Source organism: Pituophis catenifer, unplaced genomic scaffold, assembly GCF_029215685.1.
Source record: "Pituophis catenifer annectens isolate HBS135680 unplaced genomic scaffold, rPitCat1.0.hap2 SCAF_1, whole genome shotgun sequence".
NCBI lineage: Eukaryota > Metazoa > Chordata > Lepidosauria > Squamata > Colubridae > Pituophis > Pituophis catenifer.
In genome coordinates this window covers 351,533,042-351,540,306 of record NW_027256881.1, presented here as the reverse complement: position 1 = coordinate 351,540,306, position 7,265 = coordinate 351,533,042, and the positions used below count along the sequence as shown (strand labels likewise).

The 7,265-nt window shown below is 39.8% G+C and overlaps 1 pseudogene; it reads right to left on the bottom strand.

Annotated features, from left to right (window-relative positions):
• Positions 1-2,231: 2,231 nt before the first annotated feature.
• On the bottom strand, positions 2,232-3,062 carry LOC139308401 (vomeronasal type-2 receptor 26-like; annotated as a pseudogene).
• Positions 3,063-7,265: the final 4,203 nt, after the last annotated feature.

The following is a 7,265-nucleotide window of genomic DNA, read 5'->3' as shown; positions in this document are numbered from 1 at the left end:
CACTGAATGAACTGTCGAGGACAGCCTGTATAATGTCACATAAGATTTTAAATTCCTTCTGTGTTTAATTTTTATATTTATTGTATAGTTTTTTATTTATTTTTTATTTAGATCAATAGGCCAATTTTAAATAGCACATTTTCTCCTTTTATTGTAAGATGTTCTGCACTCGGAAAATAAAATAAATAAATGAAATCACCGTTGTTGACCCCCACCTGAAACTTCACCTTCGCTGGAGCTCCAGAGTTTTCTGCAATGCTGCACAAACAGCCAGAGGGAAGCAGAACGAATCACTTTGTCACAAGGCCACATGGTGCAATGACAGAAGGGGCCACCATATTCCAAGGGACCACAACTGAATGAGGCCACTGGTGGCTGCTCCCAAAATCATGCTGGAAGTGCTTGCTAAGTGAATCTGTCCCAACATTGATGAAGAACATCATTTATTTATGCATATTAAACCTGTGAACATTGTCAATGTGTAGTCTGGGACAATTGGCTACAGCCACTTCATCCCAGCCCCCTCACCCCAGCTGACCCATGGCATTCACCCCTCCCTAGCTGCAATGGTTGATGCTCCCCTCTTTGCAAACTGGATACCCCAGGCTGTAGCAGGAGTGATCACAATGGCCTTTTGACTCCCTTTGAGCTGCCCCACTTTGGTTCAATGCTAAGGGTGAGCACATGGGCCAGACAGCTTCTGTTCCCACCATGCAGCAGCCAATCCAGAGCTTCAGTTTGCTGATCAATTCCATGGCCTGAGGTGTGCAGTTTGCAAAGAGGGCCCCACAAGCTGTAGCCTGCTGTCAATGCAGGGCAGGACTGTGTTCTCTGTACAACTATCTGGGAGGGGAAAAAATTCAATCACTCCTGGAGTGACAGAGCCTTTAATTTAGGAAGCATCATCTATGGCTCTCCAGTTGGGACCACCGGTTGCATAATGCCTTTGCTGGCCTTGCTGGTGGGCAGAATGTCAGGCCTGTCCCAGCTTAGACATTTAGGAAAGAAAAATCCTTGACTCTATCTGTAGAGTTGGGTATATTTTTACTAAAAGTCAAGTGGTTACTGCGTAAGCAAAGCCAGATCTGAAGATTTCTGTATAAACCATGTAATTTCCCCTACTCCCATATATCCCATATGTCATCTTGTTAGTGTCCAATGAGGTTAAAATTAGTTGTTTTGGTAATAGTTCTAAAGTTTGATGCTTATTTGGTGGCCCTTTGCATTCTATTCCCATGCCTCTGTCCTTGGATCGTTCAGTCATTGCCTCTGGTTGCAAAGTTACTATTTCATCATTGTTGCTAAACAAGCACTATCCGTCATGTTTATGTAGCTATTACAACTTCAGGCTCCAAATGCAGGACCAAAAATCAATAATCAATTCTCACAGCAGTATTGCTTGTTAAGAGTGTGCCCAGGGTAAATTTTCTCCAGAGAATGGTGGGAGGAACTCTTGAAGACCAAAGATTGCACTCATATTTATACATTTGAGAAAGAAGGAGAAAATGATTTATGCATAAGGTGGTATAATCATACCTATTCATAATTAACCAACTATCAATTATGTTGCCACTCTTCTACTGTTACTATCTTCAACAGAGAAATCTTCTCTTAATAAAAAAGGATATCAGTTATGTTGCCATAGAAATGTTGATAAAGCTTATTGAAAGCTAGAGAATTTCTATTTTATGGGCCAGCTAGCACACATTCCTCCATTGTTTCTATTTCCCACATGAGAGGCCATTTTATGGAAAGGGAGATGTTCTTAAAAAGAACTGAATACTGGTAGAGAACTCTATAAAGCCTCAGACGTCTAAGGAAACAACCATATAGGCCTAAAAGCACTGATTCCAACTCTTTAAAACACTATTTTAAAAAATAATTAAATTAAAAAGAATGGAATGAGAAAATGTCCTCCTTGAAATAATGAATACATCTTTAATAACTAGTTTTCCATCAACATTAGGCACTGGACAACACGAGGATATTTTGAAGGCATGATAAACAAAAGGCTGGGTGATTGCTGTTGACCACAGGTAAATTCTAACCAGTTGCAACATTTGATAAGGAATTTTTTAATAGAGAAATTCCTCTTTGAAGACATTATTTTTTTTTAGAAATCATCATGTTCTAAACATGCCACAAAGAGAAATATAAATATAAAAAGCAGATCCCGGCATTAGTTAGACATTCTTGTTTCTTACTATATTTTCTCTACAATTCAGATCGGGCCTCAGCAGAATAAGGTAGCATTTGGGGAAAAAGATACAAGCCAAGAGAGCAGCCCCAGAGGCCAAAATGGAGAAGATCTCCACAGCCACCATGGACTTCCCTTTGGTGCTCAGATAAGTGGGGAGGAAGGAGATCCAAACACTGCAAAAGACCAGCATACTAAAAGTAATGAACTTGGCTTCATTAAAACTATCAGGCTATTTCCTAGCTAGAAATGCCACTGTGAAACTGACAAGGGCCAAAAAAGCTAGATAGGTGAGGACAATGTAAAACATTAAAGCTGAACCTTCCTTGCATTCCAAGATGGTCTCTCCAAACAAGGAGTGGAAATCCAAGTTGAGAAATGGAGGAGAAGTTCCCAGCCAGGTGGCACAAAGGACTGCTTGGATCAGGGGACAGGCAAGGACAATGAAGTTAGTCAGTGGTTTTCCTAAGAGTTTCCTTGACCTGTTCCCTGGCTTGGTGGCCATGAAGGCCAGAACCACCATGACAGTTTTTGCCAAGGCAGCGGAAACTGCAAGGGAAAAGAGAATGGCAAAGGCAGATTGTCGTATAAGACAGGTGACCTTCCCTGGTTGACCAATGAAGAGGAAGGAGCAGAGAAAGCAGAGCAGGAGGGAGACCAGCAGGATGTAGGTGAGTTCTCTGTTGTTGGCCTTAACAATTGGTGTGTCATGATGTTTATAGAAAATCACCAAAACTGCAGATGTGCTCACAGAGAGAAAAAGAGTAAGAGAAACTAAAGTGTATCCCAGGGTGTCTTGATAGGCAAGGAAGTGGATCTTCTTGGCAATGCATTGGTCCTTGTCCTTGTTGGGATATTGGTCTTCTGGGCAGGGTTCACAGTGAGCAGCATCTGAAATCAAGAATCTTTGTTTAAGAATTCATTGATTCAAGGAAATCATGCTGCATTTATAATGATTCTAGGATAGATTAGCCAGTGACGAGGATTAGTTCAATTCCAGCTATCCATTCACTATGCAATTCTATGAGTAATGTGTCTTTCAATTTGAGATTGCTGCCTGTTTTCCCCCCTATTTTATAATGGAACCCACAGAAGATCGATAGATCTGTTATCCAGGAATGTTGCTGTTTTGTTTATGTGTACATGATCCTTGCCTTAACCTCTCTGCTTTGTGCTTCAGATGTGTTCATTCAGACTTATTTGATCACTCCTACTCTATCAAAGAGACACAGATGAACCTCCTCTTTCTCTGGCAGGTCTATTTCCTCATAGGTTGATAATATTGATGGATGAAACATGCATTAAGTAATAAGAATTAAAGCTTGGACTGAAAACCCCACTTCCTCAGGAAAAGATTAGAATTTGGGTTTCACAATCAAATATTACAGGAGGAGTTGAAATGCAAGTTGGAGATTCATAAATTCTGCCCTAAAACTATCTTGCATGGAACTGCTGAGGATTAGGAAAGGTGACTTCTGTGGCCAGGGAAATTTAGATCCACCAACTGAAAGCTTCTGCTGAAAAGTACGAGTGCATGTCAACTATATCAAAAATGATCACAAAAAACAAAATAGATTTAATGAATGTCTTCTTTGATCCTGGAAGATCTACTTTTGAAGTCTTTTCTACCTGTCTGATTTGAAAATGTCCCTTCTGGACAAGGGTCACACTGGTAGCAGCAAACCTGCTTTCCCTCTGGAACTCTTCTCCTCTCTCCTGCATGGCACCTCTTTGTGCCACATCTGGCAAAGGGGATGGTCTGAAAGAGAAATATTTGAAATTACTTAAGCAATGAACTTGCTGCATTCATTCTTTTCCCCATTACGATTTCCCTTCTTTATTCCTCCTTCTATTTTCAGATTCTGTTCTAAAGAAATAGATTGCCACTGTCTATCACAAAGCAGGAACAGGTGATGGGGGATTCAGGCCAGTGGCACTCAAAACCTGCCAACAGATGCTGGAGACTGGAACTGGGATCTCAGCCTGTAGAGGAAGGCTTGTGACTGAACTATAGCATTTCTAAAAGGCATTGATGATCCATGGAAATCCATGTTGCTTGCTGTATTTGCATCCTGCATTTGAAGCAGATGTTGCTCCCAAGCATAACCCTTGGTGGAATGAAACAAATCAAATCCCAAATATGCTAGATACAAAGCAGATTTTTCACCAAATGACTTCCATAATTTCTGACTCAATTGATTATTTTTCCACTTAGAAAGATCTTCTGTAATTCAGGAAGAGAATGAATTTCCCTGCACTTACAATATTACCTTAAAGCTCACCTTTGTGCCCCAGACGATTCCATCAGATTTAATGGTGAAATCTTGTCCTGGGGGAGCCTCAGGATTTACTTGCCCAACCTTCTTGGGGAGAAAAGATTGATTGGGGAGGAAAACCCAGTTAAGAAGATCATAACGAGCAGATCCCAGTCCATCTTCTGAGAGGGAGACTTCATCTCCAGCACTGTTGTTGAACTGCACATTGCCCAAATAGGGAAGAATCTGAAAGAAAGGAGACCTTCAGAAATAGGAGTATTGGGGGTAGAGCTATGGTTATGGCTTCTATCAGAACATGGTGACCATCTTGAGAAGATGAGTTCATGTCTGAAAAGCTAGAGGAGTTCTCTTGGTGGAGAACTGAGGAATCTGCAGTAACACCAAATATTTAACTCTGAAACTACAAATGGTTTTCCTTTGGTCCTTTGTATCATGGTTTCTTCAAATCAAGCTTTATCAGAATAAGTACACTGAAAGATTTTAGTGCCACATTCCAAAATTAATATTTTATTTATTTATTTATTTATTTATTTATTTATTTATTTATTTATTTATTTATTTATTTTTTTAATTTGATTTATATGCCGCCCTTCTCCGGAGACTCAGGGCGGCTTACAATGCGTTAAGCAATAGCCTTCATTCTTTTGTATATTTTATACAAAGTCAGCTTATTGCCCCCACAAACTGGGTCCTCATTTCACCTACCTTAGAAAGGATGGAAGGCTGAGTCAACCTTGAGCCTTGGAGAGATTCGAACCAGCAGAAATTGCAGGCAGCTGTGTTAATAACAGGGTGCACTAAACCCTTGTACTATCAAGGCTCTTAAATAAATTTATTTATTTATTTATTATTTATTTATTATTTATTTATTTATTTATTTATTTATTTATTTGTTTGTTTGTTTGTTTGTTTAATATGTATAAGATAACAGATATAAGTATAAATATTATTATGAATACATGAAATGGATACGAATAAAAAGGGACATTATGACAGTGACTGTAGGCACATTGGTTCGCTTATGCACGCCCCTTACAGACCTCTTAGAAATGGGGTGAGGTCAACAGTAGAAAATCTAAGGATAAAGTTTTGGGGGTTTGGGGAAGTAACCACAGAGTCAGGTAGTGAATTCCAGGCATTGAGCACTCTGTTGCTGAAGTCGTATTTTACACAATTGAGTTTGGAGCGGTTTACCTTGAGTTTGTATCTATTGTGTGCTGGTGTATTATTGCGGTTGAAGCTGAAGTAGTCATTGACAGGGAGGACATTATAGCAGATAATTTTGTGTACCATGCTTAGGTCAGACCAAAGACGGTATAGTTCTAAATTGTCTAATCCCAAGATTTCGAGCCTGGTAGCATAAGGTATTCTGTTGTGAGCAGAGGAGTGGAGGACTCTTCTTGTGAAATATCTCTGGACTTGCTCAATTAAATTAATGTCTGATATACAGTGTGGGTTCCAGGCAGATGAGCTGTATTTGAGAATTGGTCTAGAAAAGGTTTTGTATGCCCCAGTTTGCAGTACAATATTACCGGAGAGAAGCTTCACAAGATTAGATTAACAACTCTTAATGCCTTTTTAGCAATGTTGTTACAGTAAACTCTGGCACTTAGATCATTTGAGATGAGTACTCCAAGGTCCTTGACAGAATGAGGGTCGTCTACAAGGTCATATATGCTGTTTCTCCTGTAATACTTGGTTACATGTGGTTTTAAATACTTACTTTGTCCTGTGGCCTTATAACTGATCAATTCACTTTAGCAACGATTAAATAATTTGTATGAGAACAGAGTACAATTCCTCTGATTTTCTCCATCTGAGAATTGAACAGAGCACAATGCAGAGCACCTGTTTGATGAAATGGAGTCAAGGAAAAGGAAGGGCTTGCCCTGGTTTGTCTCTTCACTGTTCAGAGAAGTTCAACATGTATCCATTAATGCAGAAAAGTCTGATGGGTTTCAGACAAACAACCCATTAAGACTATTTTGAGTCCTGCTATATGTGCTCAGATGGACCAAGACTTTCTGAATTCACACAACAAGCTGAGCAGTGCAATCAATGTAAAACTGGACAAATTGGGTGGGGTCACAGAGGATGTTAAACTATACAAACATAAACCAAGGTTCAAACAAATTGAGTGTCTTTCTACAAGTTGGATTTGGGTTCCATGCTGAGGGAAACAGAGTGTGTTCCGCAAATATGCCAACTAGGACTTCTACTGACTTCTGGAAGCTTCTTTCTCAAACACAGCCAGATGGTTCTTTTGCTCTCAGCTGACATCTACTCCCTGTCAGGGTTACCTCCTGAAACTCTGGCAACCATTGAAGCCTTTCAGGACTTTACGAAGGTCTTTCTTCTATGGATCTTATGGACAGCTCATTTGTTTTATTTCTCTCTCCTCCCCCCCAAACTCTTCCAACAAAACATTATTCTTATTTCATCTCTTTCTAATAATTGCTTTTAATATGTTTTCCTTTCTAAGGAAGCCACAGAAATTACCTGCCATGACTGGACATTGGAGATCCTCTTTCCAAGCCTCATCATGGTTGGTCGGGCTCTGGATCCATAAATTGCATGTAAAGCATGTGCCACAGCATAAATGGCATTGTATATATTGTAACTTTCAGCTGTCATGCTTCTTTCAAAAATGTAATTTGGCAGATTTTGTACCTTCTCCTTTCCTGTACATTGTTTTTCCCCCTTTGGAGGGATCTTGCCTGGTTTGTACATCTTGTACATGCAACAAAAGGTCTTTTGCCACCATGGACAAAGAAATACATCCCCTTGTGGTT